The 13386-nt window shown below is 48.3% G+C and overlaps 1 protein-coding gene across 1 annotated transcript in view; it reads left to right on the forward strand.

Annotated features, from left to right (window-relative positions):
* CHEK1 (checkpoint kinase 1) overlaps positions 1 to 13386 on the forward strand; it is a 140063-nt gene that overhangs the window by 16639 nt on the left and 110038 nt on the right.

The raw sequence follows: 13386 nt of genomic DNA on the forward strand, positions 1-13386 counted from the left end.
TTTCCTTGTGAGGGATGTACATTTGTTTGAAACTGAAATTTTGTTTTCAATTTTATTTGTGAAACAAAAAAGAACAAAAATCTATTATATTTTTAAAATAAAATAAATATACCGCTAGCAGCCAATCCCATCCCACCCACCACCCCCATGGCAAAGCGACACTGCTTCCAAACATAAGCTGGCACCTCCCACTGGACCCCTTATGCCACATCTTACCCCATCTGAGAGCCTTCATGGACAGACATGGTCTCCAGTTACTCCTGCCCTACCTGTCCTTTTCAAAAGATGCCTGCCTTGTTGACTGTCAGTCATTTTGAAAAACAGGACAGTGAGGGTAGGAGCCACTGGTGATTATTTCTGCCAATGGAAGACCCATGATAGGGTAAGACTGGGGGGCAGGAGTGGTTCAGGTGGCTGACCTTTTTTTCACTTTGCCTGGGTCCACCATTTTTTTTTTTCCCCCGTTGATAGCAGGGCTGAATTAGCCATGCTGTCATGGGAACTGTCCATCAGGGCCTGGGAGGCAGAGCTTCCAAAGTAGAGTTCAGAGCTTTGCTCTGTGCGGCTGCACGTGCCTTCCCGCGCAGAAAATCAGAATCTCCTCAGTCTGTTTTTTCCGCGCGCGGGAACACACGCAGAGCTGCTTCTCCTCAGACTATTTTTGAGACTACTAGAAAAATGTCCAAAAATTCAGACCTGAAACAGTCAGAATTCAAGCCCTGCAAGTGTGGGGCCGTACCACAAGCAGGCCGCATGCGAGCACTGTGGCCACATTTCGCCCAATGGCAGCAGGCTCAGAAGATTCACGACCTTCGAATAGCCTCAGGAGGCTCTTATGCCCCTCCGTCGGAAGCCTATTCGTCTCCGGGGCCGTTTAAAGAGCAGGCCCCGAAGGTAAGGAGAGCTGCGTCAGTAGAGCGACAGACCTCCAGGACTGGAGGACGTATCAGACTCAAGGAGGCCCAGAGTGCTCGACACTCCCAGAGCTCCAAACCTAAGACTCATCGAGAAGGAGTTGAATCCGTACATCTGTCGCCCTTGGGCTCCATGGTGATCGGCTGCAACATCCAACTGCGTCGAAGCATAGACTTATCTGCATCGACAACGCCAACTGAATCAAAGTCGACGCATTCGACATCGAAGCTGAAGCATCAGAAGACGGCGCAGGATGCGCCCATGAAAAAGCCGAAACAGACGCATACGGCGCCGGCATCGACTCATGCAGTGCCGGCATCGCCCGGCGCACGAGGGGCACAACCTCTGGATCCGCCGGCGCACAAACCGATGCATCCCCGTGGGACTTGTTCCACTCGACTCAGGAGCCGAGTAAGTCGAAGCACCTGTGGCGAAAGCACTCATCTACTAACAGCAAGGAAAAGACAAGCCAGGGAGTTCAACATTCAGCGATGACTACCAGGAAAAAGACCTACAGAGGTCTCGAGGCAACCTCTTATACAGTTATCTAGCCCACACCTGTCGGGGCATTCAACGTCACCAGTAGATGAGGACACACCAGGATCCCTCCTGCAGTCGGAGGAAGAACATGTTCAGATAACTTCACATTCCTCCTCATCATCGCCATTGCAAGTGTTTTCTGACCTATCTTCCAGCTCTAGACACAGAGATTTAGATGTCGGGCTACAGGAGCTGTTGCAAAAGAAGAGAGAGATAACAGGGGACTTACGCCCACAAAAGAGACAGTCTGGGGCTCCAGACTCTGATATTTTACTGATGGCACTGTCGTCATCGGTTTCTAAATAGCCTTCTAGACCGCATATGCTGCCTCAAATCCAACAGGCGTTTTCCCAACTATCTTCAGCTCTCTCTGGATTTTTTGAGACTCTGCAGTCTACCTTCACACTGCCTCCCTCCTCGACAGGTAGTGTGCCAGAATCACCGCAGCCAACAGCACATTTGTCCCCGGAACGTCCAGGGACACGGTCACTGAGGGACCCTTCACCCCAACCACAGGAGTATCTTCCTTTCCATTGTCCGTGGATCCTGACTCCCCTCAGACATCTCCAGGCACGTCTACAGGGTACCCATTGGATCCTCCTGAAGATCCGCCTGAACCTTATCCTCCGCCAGAGGATTTATCTTATCCTAAGTTCTTAGAGAAGATGGGATCTATGCTGCACCTGGAAGTACAAAAGGTTCCAGATCCAAGGGCGAAGACATTGGGGTTACTGAAGATATTTGATTTGCCAGATGAACCCACTTCTTTGCCGTTGCACAAGGTGCTGGATTCAGTTCTGGAAAAGTAATGGGAGACACAGTTTACTATCCCTCCAGCCTCCAGAAAGACTGATTTAAAATTCAGGATGAAGCAGTCTCCTTTCTACTCCCTTCCACAACTCCCACATTCATCCCTGGTGGTGGAATCGGCCATGCAATGAGCATGTATCAACGCCCCCAGGTAAGGAACACGGTTATCTGGATGATTTTGCAAAAAAGGCGTTCCAAGCGGCAATGCTGTCCGCAAGAATACAGCAGCACCAGTCTTATATTATATAGAATTTATATGAATGCTTACAAGGCATAAAGGACGTGCTCCCTGCAGCTAACCAGTCTACAGAGGCCATCATTCAAGCAGTCCAAGATATGGAAGAGGGCATCAGACACCTCCTTCGCACAGTGTACAAATCATTTGAGTCCTCATCACGGGCGTCAGCATCAGCCATAGTGGCTAGAAGAATGGCTTGGCTCCGTGCGAGATAACCTATTTGGGGATCAATTCCAAGAGACTGTGTTCAATTTGAAAGAGCAATCGATAGCGGTACAGTCGTTGATTCATCCATCTTTGTACTCCACACAACGACATTACTTTGCTCCAACCCGTAGGCAACAGTATCAAAGGCTGCTGTTCTGACAGTATGCGACATATCTGCCCCCCACGTACATTCCACCTCAGCGAGCTCAACATCAGCTGCTGCAACATAGGAGAGGTCGGCCTAGGACTCAACGTACCCAGAGCCAACAACCTCCATCTTCGGCCAATAAGGGGTTCTATTCACCATATTTCCTAATTCCCAAGAAGACAGGTGGCCACAGACCAATTCTGGATCTCTGCGAGTTGAACAAACACCTAATCAAAGAGAAATTCAAGATGGTATCACTAAAGACCATCCTACCACTTCTTCAACCCAACGATTGGATGTGTTCGATAGATTTAAAGGATGCATATACCTATTAACCAGTCTTCATGGCATTAGCTGTCCTTCCAATTCCAGGACAAGCATTATCAATACAAGGTCCTTCCGTTTTGGCCTATCAGCAGCCCCCCCGAGTCTTTACGAAGTGCATGGCAGTGGTGGTGGCACATGTGCAGCAACGAGGTGTACGAATATTTCCATACCTCGACGATTGGCTCCTTGTAGCTTCGGACCCCGAGACGCTCAACAACCAGCTTCACCAAACAATCCAATACTTGGACCGCTTGGGAATTGTAATCAACTATCAGAAATCCACAATGGACCCAACTCAAATTCTCCAATTCATAGGGGCTCGGTTGGACACCACTGGAAAGGAAACTAGAGATACAGTGCCTCTTGCGTTCTCTCAGGCTGATACAGCATCCTTCAGTGCATCAAGTACTCTCAGTAATGGGTCACATGGCTGCAGCCATTCACACCGTACCCAACACCAGACTTACACATCCGTCGTCTTCAGTGGGGGCTGAAGAGACATTGGAAACAACACTCACAACCCTTAACTAAGAGAGTTGTTCTAACTCCAGACATGAGAGAAGATATAGAGTGGTGGCTCAAGGGAACAATGGTGCCTTATTCAGTACTCCCCCCACACAAGGTGCCTTATTCAGTACTCCCCCCACACAAGGTGCCTTATTCAGTACTCCCCCACACAACACAGTACTTATCACCGATGCCTCCCGCAAGGGCTGGGGAGCGTATTTAGACCACCGACAGACCCAAGGTCAGTGGTCCTCACAGGAACAGAATGTACAGATCAATCTACTAGAACTCAGGGCAATACGAAATGCGTTACAAACATTCCTTTCTCAACTTCAAGGATGTCAAGTCATGGTATATACAGGCAATCAGGTAGCAATGTTCTACATAAGCAAGGAGGGTCAGGTTCATGGTCCCTATGCAAGGAAATGCTGCAGATTTTGGATCATGCAAATTGTCACTCCATACACCTTCAAGCGACCTATCTGCCAGGGGCCATCAGTACTCGAGCGGACTGGTTAAGCCCATATTCTACCCTCACAAATGGTCTCTGAACCCACAAGTGATGCTAGGCATATTTGCCAAGTGGGGAGTGCCGACAATGGACGTCTTTGCCACAAAAGAAAATGCGAAGGTTCCTCGTTTTTGCTCGGTGTGGCTCAGCCCGATGGGCTGCACAGGACGTTTTCCTGATTCCTTGGACGGAACCCCTTATGTATGTCTTCCCTCCAATACCTCTCGTCACGAAGACTATACAGAAATGCATACAAGGCGCAGCTCAGCTGATAGCGCTGGCTTGGCCCAGACAGCCGTAGTACACCTACCTTCTAGATCTCTCAGTCAAAGACCCAATCACGTTGCCGAATCGAGCAGACCTCTTATCGCAGGACGAGGGAACTCTTCTTCACCCAATGCATGTCTCCCTTCACTTAACAGCGTGGAGATTGTGTAGGTCCTCCTAATGGAGCAAGGCATCTTAGTAACTGCACAAGGAATAATTATAGAATCCAGAAAACCATCTACAAGCCGAAATTACGGGTTTAAATGGAAACTATACTGTGCCTGGTGCATATCTAAAGGCCTACATCCCTTGGATTGCACACCGGAATTCTTACTTGATTACCTGTACACGTTATATACAGCAGGTCTCGCAACCTCGTCAATCAGAGTCCACCTCAGCGCCATAGCGGCGTATCATAGACCACATAGTGGTCAACCCATATCAGTCCACCCAATGGTATCTCGTTTTCTCAAAGGCCTTGCCCACCTGTGGCCACCGATCTCCAAACCTCCGGTTCCGTGGAATCTCAACCTGGTCTTGGAGCAACTCATGCTATCACCATTCAAACCTATAGACTCTGCACACATCAAGTACCTTACATGGAAGGTAGTCTTCCTAATAGCAGTGACTTCTGCACCCAGAGTCAGCAAACTCCAAGCTTTAGAACATTATAGTCCTTACCTTCAGTTTTACCATTATAAAGCTGTACTTCAAACTCATCCATCTTTCCTTCCGAAGGTAGTATCCCAGTTCCACTTAAATCAATCCATAGAACTGCCAACAGTTTTTCCCAAACCTCATCAGAATGACAGGGAAAGATTGTTACACACGTTGGACTGTAAAAGAGCATTTGCCTACTGCAAGAAAAGGACACAGTCAGAGTCACGAGCATCGCAGTCGTTCATATCATTCAACCTGAACGACCCTGGTCTTCCTGTTGCTAAGCGAACCATCTCTAACTGGATTGCACAATGCATCCAATTCTGCTACCAGAAAAGGAAGTTGACCCTGTCTTCTCATCCAAACGCACATCAAGTGCTAGCAGTTGCGGCCTCAATGGCGCATCTACGCCATGTGCACCCATAGACATATGCAAGGCGGCAACATGGTCATCCTTACGTTTATGTCCTACTACTGCTTAGATCAGCAGATGATGCCAGACTGGGGCAAGCCGTTCTGCAATCTATATCGACATAGTTACACATTCGACTATCCACCACGATTGGATCACGCGTAATGAAAAAGAACTCAAACAATACAGTGTGATCGGGAGCTTAGGATTCCCATGACAGCATGGCTAATTCATCCTGCTATCTACAGAAACACCATTTACGGTAAGCAAACTTGTTTATTTTTGCTATTTTTTTTTTTTTGTTAATTTCATTTTTTTTTTAATTTAACTTTGTTTTCAATAAATCCAAACAAAATGAAATGGAGGAAAGCAAGAAAGAGATGAAGAAAAAGTTCTGTGCAGATAGTAATACTTAACTACATGACAGCAGGTTCTGGCCCTGTGAAGTTAAGCTGTCCCGACTCCACTGTGATTTCATAGTTTGGTCCCTTAATGATATACCCAGTTTTTCTGTGTGATGCATTATTTGATCTATGTTTTCATATTATATGGGGTTTTTTTTTCTTATTTTAGATGCTGATACACAGTGCAGGTGCATTGTGTAAAAATACCAAAAAAATGCTCCCATTCATTTAACAAGTTTAATTTTTTTTAAAAGTTTCAAAGTTATGAAAGTTGTATGTTCCCGGTCCAGATTAATCCAGACACCTGGGTTTTGCCTCCCTTTCAGCAGATGGAGACGGAGAAAAATTTGAGAGGGGCCCCCTCTTAGTCCAGTGTGCCACCTGCTTCTCTTCAGTATTTCTGTCTCCAGCAGATGGAGGGTGGTGCAAAACCTGCAGTTCTGAACCCAGCTGTAAAAAAAGAAGTTCTTTCAACTTGTGAGCGTCTGACGGATAGCGGGGGGGAGGAGGCCCGGTTGGCATGATAGTTCGAGCGGCAGTGGGAGGTTCTCTGCGGCGGCTTGCCATTTCACTCCTCTGTTTTTCCCCTTCCCCTCGTTTCCACCACGGGGCGTTCAAGCCGCTGCTGTCTGTGCGGCTTGCAGCTCCGGAGCCACACGTCCCCCGATCCCTGCCCTCTGTGCATCTCAGGTGGGCAGGGGGCTTCTGGGAGCGTGGCAGAGGCTTCTGCTTTGCCGCGGTCAGCTGCGCAGGCACAGAATGCTCCTGCGCCTCGGGCCGATCTGATCCCCCGCAGCGCAGGAACGGCGGCCATTTTGGATGCCTTCTATGCAGCTGAGGAGAGTGCAGCAGGGGGAGGGGAGCTCCCTCCTCAGTTGTTTCCTGCAGATATGAGGCCAGGGGCACCTCGGGGCCACTGGTTGAGGACTAATTTGAGCCACTGGAAGGGGAAGGAGGGGGTCCCTCCGGGTTTTCCCCAGAGTTTGTCCTCTTCATGCACCAGGCCTTTTTAGCCAGCAGTGCTTTTAAGTTCAAAGGGGCCCCCGAGAGTGAGGAGGATCGTCGGCTCCCTTGCAAGGTGCCCAGACCAGGGGATATGCCTGCTGCCCTCAGGCTCCGTATTGTCCAGGCCCCTATGGTGCGGGGTGGGGGAGCACAGGAGGTCTCATCGGAGGGCTCTGAACCTGATGCGCACTTAATTGAGGCACTTCCTCCCCTGATGGATGCTGGCGATGATCAGGTGGAATCCCATGCCATGGAAGGGGTTGACCCTAGGGTGCTATGCTTATTCCAGCGCGAGGAGTTGGCACCCCTTATTCCACATGTCCTGACGGAGTTGGGCATCCCGTACCTATTGGTGGTGCCAAGTGTGGATATGGTGAATCCAGTCATGGCGGGCTTGAGAAGTCCGGCAAAATCCTTCCTTCCCTTTTCATGAGATGAGGCAGATGATGGTCTGCGAGTGGGACACTCTGGAGACGGGCCTTAGTCAGCAGAGCCATGGACAAGCTGTACCCGCTGCTGGAGAATATGCTGGAGCTGCTGAAGCTTCCCAAGGTGGATGCGTCTGTGTCGGCGGTCACTAAGCAAACTACTATTCCAGTAGTGGGGGCGGCAGCTTTGAAGGATTTACAGGATCGCAAGCTTGAGGTCCATCTTAAACTGATTTTTGAAGTTTCCGCTCTGGGCATTAGAGCAGCAGAATGCAGCAGCTATATGCTACGGGCCAGTTTGCAATGGGTTATTTATTTATTTATTTTGAACTTTTCTATACCAACATTTATGTGGCAAGATACATATCATATCGGTTAACAGTGTAACACAATATTGCAACAAGGGTTACATAGAACTGGGAAAACAGTGGATAAAACTGGGGGTAAAATAGGCAGCTGTTAACCAGGGAGACACTTAGAGAGTGAAGAGTCGATTAAGCAAGAAACTGTAAGTCCACACCGGAGAAGTTTAAAATAAATATAAGTAAAAATAAAGTAAATAAAGGTACAATAATAGGTCTGTGAAGGAGGTCATGGTAATGTTCGTAATGGAGTGTTAATGGTAATGATCGTCTGATTATGGATAAGCATGTTTGTATAGTATGGTAATGATCTCTGGTTATGGGAAGGCTTGTTTGAATAGCCAGGTTTTGAGTTTCTTTTTGAAAGTCAGTGCGCATGGTTCTTGCGGGATTCTGGAGGAAGAGCAATCCATTGAGAGGGCCCAGCGGTGGATACGGCACGCTTCCTTAAGGCATTCTTTACTGGGGGGGGGGCATAGAGAGTGCCTTTGTAAGCAGATCTAATCGGTCTAGAGGATTCATGGAGACGTAGAGGTAAGTTAAGATCAAGAGGTGTTAGATTGTGCATGGCTTTATAGATTATCATAAGGACTTTGTAGAGAATTCTAAATTTGATGGGAAGCCAGTGTAGGTTGCGAAGTATGGGCGTGATGTGCTCTCTTCTATTGGAGTTGGACAGGATCCTAGCAGCGGAGTTCTGTACCTTCTGCAGGTGTCTGATAGTGTTTGCTGGAAGACCTAGAAGGAGTGAATTACAGTAGTCTAGTTTTGACAAGATGATGGCTTGAAGCACCGTGCGGTAGTCATGGAAATGGAGGAGGGGGTTTCAACTTTTTCAGTACTTGAAGTTTGAAGAAACAGTCTTGTGGTTGTGTTGATAAATTTTTTTTTAGGTTGAACTGTTTATCCAGAATAACACCAAGGTCTCTGACATGCGGGGAGATATTAATTTGAGAAGTGATTGGTATTTTGTTTAGTCCATACTTGTCAAGTGATATAAGGATCTCCGTCTCATTGGTGTTAAGGACTAGGTTAAGGCTGGAGAGGAGGTGGTTGATTGAAGGCAATTGTTCCAGAAGCTGAGGGTTTTGGAAAAGGATTCCTTGATAGGGAATTAGTACTTGCATGTCATCAGCGTATATGTAGTGTGTTAGATTAAGATTTGCTAGAAACTGGCAGAGCGGAAGAAGGTAAATGTTGGAGAGTAGGAGAGAGAGAAGCACCTTGTGGGACTCCCAAGGAGGAGCTGACGGGGTTGGGATTCTTTGTTGTTAATTTTGACCTTAAAGCATATATTATTGAGGAAAGACTTGAACCATCTGTGTGCCGTCCCAGTAATACCAATGTCCGTGAGGCGATCTAATAGTATTGCGTGGTTCACTGTGTCGAATGCCGCGGATAGATCGAGAAGAGCCAGGAGGTATGGTGGTTGTTGTTTTTTTTCAAAGCTGAGGATGATAGTGTCTGAGAGAGAGATTAATAGTGATTTTCAGAATCCGAACTGTGCTGGGACTAGAATCTTGTGCAAGTCCAGGTATTCAGAGAGTTGTGGTAACTATTATTTCTAGAAGTTTCGCAATAAACGGTAAGTTGGCTATTGGACGGAAGTTGGCTGGATCCGCTGGAGACAAGTTTGGTTTTTTTAGCAGCGGTTTGAGTGTCGCGATCTTAAGGGCGTCTGGTACTAACCCTTGAGCAAGAGAGCAGTTGATTTCTGAGAGAGGCTTCGCAATGATTTTTGGGATGGAGATGAGGAGATTTGAAGGTATTGGGTCCGAAGGATGAGAGGATGGTTTTAGCTTCTTGAGCAAGATTTCAATCTCCAATGAGAAAGTGGGCTCGAATGATTCAAGTCTGGAGTTTTGCTGAATAGTGGTGTTATAAGGGAGATGTAATTGGTTATTGTTGGAAATAAGTGGCGCTACCAGGTTGGAGATTTTTTTATCGAAGTAAATAGCTAGTTCTGTAGCTTTGGTTTCAGCTTGGTCGTCGGGAATAGTTGGAGGGGCCGTTTTTTGTAAGAGATGAGACGTACGAGAACAGGGCTTTGGAGTCAAAGAAGTGGTGGATTTTTTGGGCGAAGAAGTCTCTCTTAGTTCGGAGGATCGTATTCCTGTAACGGTGCATGGTATCTTTGTAGGCGGCCTGCGTCTCTGTGGAAGGGTTTTTTCGCCATCTGTGTTCCTTGCTTCTTAGGTCTTGTTTGAGGGATTTCAATTGTGGTGTGAACCAAGGTTTTCTGTTGGGGTTCGGGTGTATTACTTTAGTAATTGTAGGGCAGGTAAGATCAGCTACTTTATTGGTTATTTTGAACCACGAGGTGGTGGCGGCCTCTGCATCTGAGAGATCAAGGTGATCTAATTCTTTAGATAGGTGGGAGCTGAGGTTGTCTAAGGAGCACGGTTTCCTGAGATGGTTGTGGTGTGGTTTTGGGGATGTCTAGGGTCGTAGTAATCAGTTGATGGTCTGACCAAAGGACAGGGGTGCATAGCGGTTTGGAAGCTAGGGTAATTCCTTGGTTTAGGAATATTAGGTCCAGTGTGTGTCCAGCTTTATGAGTGGGACTGTCTATTATTTGTTTGAAACCCAAGTATTTGAGTGATGAGAGTAAAGTTTCACAGTTGGGGGGATAGAGGAGAAGCGTCAACGTGTAAGTTGAAGTCTCCTTATAGCTGGAGAATCGTAGTTAATATGTTTGGCAATGCGTTCAATGAGTTGTGAGGGTCTGATTCAAGGAGCCCTGGGGGGGGGGCATAAACTAGGCATATTTGAAGAGAGCGAATTCCAGATTTGCTGTAGAATCTGAGTATTGGAAAGAAAATCTTAGATCTTTTTTTGCCATTAGGAGTAGGCCGCCGCCTATTTTTTTTGGGTCTAGGGATTGAGTAGATGTCGTACATCCGAGTGGGAAGTTGGTTGGTTAGTACTGTGTCCGTGGGTTTCAATCAAGTTTCCGTAATTGCGCATATGTCGGGTTTGGCATCCAAAAGATAATCGTTGATAATGTGGGGTTTTTTTGTGAGAGATTGGGCATTGAAGAGGGTGAGTGAGAATAAAGAGAGGCCCAGTAGTTGAGTGAGAGGGGAGATAGTGATGGGGGATCAGCCTCTTGAATTGAGTGTTAGGGATGGTAATGGGTTTGGAGTTGTGTCTGAGATGATTGGGATTGGGAAGGTCCGCATCTTGGCTGGTAGGGGTCGGTAATTCTGCTGAGTGAGCACTATTACTCACTCAGCGGAATTACTCATTCAGCAGTTACTCCTCAGGAAGCGAAGCAGATGGAGTGGTTGGAGGCTGCGGTAGCCTATGGCACAGATGCCCTGTATGACCTTCGGCGTACCTCGTCCAGGACCATGGTATCTGCCATTTCAGCGAGTAGGCTTTTTTGGCTAACTAGTTGGTGGATGTCTTCTCTAAAGCGCAGCTCGGGGCTTTACCCTTCAAGGGAAAGTTCCTCTTTGGAGAGGACCTAGAGCAACTGATCAAGCAACTGGGAGAAAATAAGGTTCATAAACTCCCAGAGGACAGACCAAGGGGCGTGAAGGACTTTCCGCCTTGCTCCCATTTTCGGGGTCAGCGACGTTTCCGTCGGAGCAGAGCTCAGGGGACAGGACAGCGGCAGACCTCGGGGAGGTCTCAGAATTGGTCCCAATCCTTTCGTGGCTGCAGATCTAACCGAGACGGACCCGCCCCAGGAACAAGTGGTGCCAGTGCATCTCAATGAAACACAGCCGACTTGCTCCATGCATCGGGGGTTGGCTGACTTTTACCAGGAGTGGGTTAAAATCACATCGGACCAATGGGTTCTAAGCGTGATAGAACACGGTTATGTGTTAGTTTGCTCGTCCACTGCGCAGCTTGTTTCTTGTGTCTCCCTGCGGCTCCCCAGAAAAGAAGCAGGTCGTCCGACAGACTCTCCTCCATTTGAGGGAACTAGGGGCCATTGTTCCAGTACCCCGCCAAGAACAAGGCCAGGGGAGATACTCTATCTACTTCGTGGTTCCAAAGGAGGAGGGATCCTTCCGCCCCATCCTAGATCTGAAAAAGTCAATGTGGCCCTCAAGGTGCCTCACTTTCGGATGGAGACTCCGTTCGGTGATAGCAGCAGTGCTCCAGGGGGAGTTCTTGGCCTCCCTGGATCTGACGAAAGCCTGGGATCCGCAGAGTTCATCAGAGCTATCTCAGATTTTTGATCCTCTATCATTTCCAGTTTTGCGCCGTGCCATTAGGCCTGGCCACGGGTCCCCAGCCCGTTACAAATGTCATGGTTGTGGTGGCGGCAGCCTTGGGCAGAGAGGGGATTCTAGTCCATCCCTATCTGGACGATTGACTGATCAGAGCAAAGTCCCAGGAGTTGTGCATACAGGTGGTTGACACAGTACTGCTCCGGTTGCGCTCTTTGAGCTGGGTGGTCAACCTAGCCAAGAGTTATCTTACTCCTTCCCGGATTCTGGAGTTTCTAGGGGCTTGATTCGATACCGACATGGGAAAGGTTTTTCTTTCGGAAGGGAAGAGAAGATTATCAAGTTGCTAGCTCAAGTCCAGAACCTGATGTAACTGCAAGTGCCCAGAGTCTGCGTCTGTTTACAGGTTCGTGGTTCCATGGCATCAACCTTGGAGCTCGTCCTATGGGCCTGTGCTCACAAGAGACATCTGCAGCGAGCGTTGCTGTTCCATTGTAATCCGTTGTCAGAACAATTTCATCTCCAGCTCCCTTTCCCGGAAGTCGCCAGGTCCGGTCTCCTTTGGTAGCTGACACCAGGTCATTTGGAGCACGGTGTGGACCTCGAAGTACCTCAGGATGGTGGTGACCACCGATGCCAGTCTCTCCGGCTGGGGACCTGTATGCCAGTCTCAAGCGGCACAGGATCAATGGTCCGCAGAGGAAGCAAACTGGTCAATCAACAGTCTGGATAAGTTCTTGGAGGAGAAGTCCATTAACGGCTATTAATCAAGTTTACTTAGGGAATAGCCACTGCTATTGGTTGCATCAGTAGCATGGGATTTTCTTGGTGTTTGGATAATTGCCAGGTTCTTGTGGCCTGGTTTGGCCTCTGTTGGAGACAGGATGCTGGGCTTGATGGATCCTTGGTCTGACCCAGCATGGCAATTTCTTATGTTCTTATGAGGGCGGTGGGACTGGCTTTGGAGAGCTTCCTTCCCCTTCTGGGCAACAAGGCAGTCCGGGTTCTGTCGGACAATGCGACCACGGTGGCTTTTATCAACCGTCAAGGGGGAACCAAGAGTTATGTGGTAGCTCTGGAGGCAGAGATGTTGATGTCCTGGACTGAACATCATTTGACATTACTGGCAGTCTCCTATAAAGCGGGAACCTCTAACATTCAGGTGGATTTTCTCAGCCGTCAACAATTGGACCCCGGAGAATGGGAGTTAGCGGAGAGTGCCATGGACCTAATCTCCCACAACTGGGGCCGCCGCATGTCGATCTCATGACGACCCATGGCAATGCCAAGGCAGAACGGTTCTTCAGCCACAGAAGAGAGCACGGAGTGGAGGGAGTCGATGTGCTTGTCGTCCCTTGACCTCAGGAGGACCTCCTTTAAGTGATTCCTCCTTGGCCCTTGATCAGCAAGGTCCTCAGGAGAATAGAGCTTCATCCGTGCCGGGTGGCTCCGGAGTGGCTG

Source organism: Rhinatrema bivittatum, chromosome 6, assembly GCF_901001135.1.
Source record: "Rhinatrema bivittatum chromosome 6, aRhiBiv1.1, whole genome shotgun sequence".
NCBI classification, from domain to species: Eukaryota; Metazoa; Chordata; class Amphibia; order Gymnophiona; family Rhinatrematidae; genus Rhinatrema; species Rhinatrema bivittatum.